The following is a 2,280-nucleotide window of genomic DNA, read 5'->3' on the forward strand; positions in this document are numbered from 1 at the left end:
CACACCTACTGAGCCTGCGCCCTAGAGCCCGCGAGCCACAACTACGAGCCCACATACTGCAACTACTGAAGCCTGCACCCTAGAGCCCATGGTCCGCAACAAGAGAAGCCACTGCAATGAGAAGCCCGCACACTGCAAGGAAGAGTAGCTCCCACTCACCGCAACTAGAGAAAGCCCCTGTGCAGCAGCGGAGACCCAACGCAGCCAAAAATAAAATAAATAAATAAAATTTTAAAAATAAATAAACAAATAAAATTATATATTAAAAAAATGTCACCATGTCAGAGAGGCCTTCCTAGACCAGCCTATCTAAAACAGACACCAGGGAAGTGGGTAGGGCGAGGGCGGCCCACCCGACCCCCGGCTCATGGTCCTGCTCTCCCCACAGTTCGCCATGGATGACGATATTGCTGCACTCCTGGTCGACAACGGCTCTGGCATGTGTGAGGCCAGCTTCGCGGGCAACGATGCTCCCCGGACTGTCTTCCCCTCCATCGTGGGGGCACCCCGGCACCAGGGCGTGATGGTGGGCACGGGCCAGAAGGACTCCTATGTGGGTGATGAGGCCCAGAGCAAGAGGCATCCTGACCCTCAAGTACACCATCGAGCAGGGCATCGTCACCAGCTGGGAGGACGCGGAGAAGATATGGCACCACACCTTCTACAACGAGCTGCGTGTGGCCCCCGAGGAGCACCCCGTGCTGCTGACTGAGGCCCCCCTGAACCCCAAGGGCAACTGTGAGAAGATGACCCAGATCATGTTCAAGACCTTCAACACCCCAGCCATGTATGTGGCCATCCAGGCTGTGCTATCCCTGTACACCTCTGGCCGCACCACTGGCATCGTGATGGACTCCAGTGACAGGGTCACCCACACGGTGCCCATCTACTAGGGGTACGCCCTCCCCCATGCCATCCTGCGTCTGGACCTGGCTGGTGGGGACCTGACGGACTACCTCATGAAGATCCTCACGGAGCGTGGCTACAGCTCCACCACCACGGCCGAGCGGGAAATCGTTCGTGACATCAAGGAGAAGTTCTGCTACATCGCCCTGGACTTCAAGCAGGAGATGGCCACCGCGGCCTCCAGCTCCTCCCTGGAGAAGAGCTACGAGCTGCCCGATGGTCAGGTCATCACCATTGGCAACGGGCGGTTCCACTGCCCTGAGGGGTCTCTTCCAGCCTTCCTTCCTGGGCATGGAATCCTGCAACATCCACGAAACTACCTTCAATTCCATCGTGAAGTGTGACGTCGACATCCGCAAGGACCTCTATGCCAACACGGTGCTGTCTGGCGGGACCATCATGCACCCAGGCATCACCGACAGGATGCAGAAGGAGATCACCGCCCTGGCTCCCAGCACAATGAAGATCAAGATCATCGCTCGCCCTGAGCGCAAGTACTCCGCGTGGATTGGCAGCTCCATCCTGGCCTCACCGTCCACCTTCCAGCAGATGCGCATCAGCAAGCAGGAGTACAATGCGTCTGGCCCCTCCGTCGTCCACCGCAAATGCTTCTAGGTGGACGGTTAGTTGCATTACACCCTTTTCTTGACAAAACCTAACTCGTGCAGAAAACGAGATGAGACTGGCATGGCTTTATCTGGTTGGGTTTTTTTTTGTCTTTTTTGATTCGTGTGTGTGTGTGTGTGTGTGTGTGTGCTTGACTCAGGATTTAAAAACTGGAACGGTGAAGGTGACAGCAGTTGGTTGGATGGAGCATCCCCAAAGTTCTACAAGGTAGCCGAGGTCTTTGATTGTACATTGTTCTTTTTTTTTTTTAATAGTCATTCCAAATATCGTGAGATGCATTGTTACAGGAAGTCCCTTGCCTTCCCAAAAGCTGCCCCGCTTCTCCCTGAGGAGAAGGGCCAGTCCTCGCCCGAGTCCACACAGGGGAGGGTGATAGCACTGCTTTTGCGGAAATTATGTACTCCAAAATTTTTTTTTTAATCTTCGCTTTAATACGTGTTCTTTTTGTTTGTTTTATTTTGAATGGTCAGCCATCGTGGCCCCCCTTTTTGTCCCCCAACTTGAGATGTATGAAGGCTCTTGGTCCCCCTGGGAGCGGGTTGAGGTGCGGAGGTAGCCAGGGCTTACCTGTACACTGACTTGAGACCAGTTCAATAAAGTGTACACATTAAAGAAAAAAAAAAAGACACCACCACTTACTACCACTCATCGCCCACCACCTCCTTTCCTATCTTTTACCCTGCTTTAATTTTCTTCGAAGCCCTTACGTCTACCTAACACATTAGAGAGTAATATGTTTACCGAATG

General features: G+C 53.2%; 1 pseudogene; it reads left to right on the forward strand.

Annotated features, from left to right (window-relative positions):
• The first annotated feature begins 394 nt into the window (after positions 1 to 394).
• LOC132350915 (actin, cytoplasmic 1-like) lies at positions 395 to 1,521 on the forward strand (annotated as a pseudogene).
• The last annotated feature ends 759 nt before the right edge of the window (positions 1,522 to 2,280 follow it).

Source organism: Balaenoptera ricei, chromosome 16 (genome assembly GCF_028023285.1).
Source record: "Balaenoptera ricei isolate mBalRic1 chromosome 16, mBalRic1.hap2, whole genome shotgun sequence".
Lineage (NCBI taxonomy): Eukaryota > Metazoa > Chordata > Mammalia > Artiodactyla > Balaenopteridae > Balaenoptera > Balaenoptera ricei.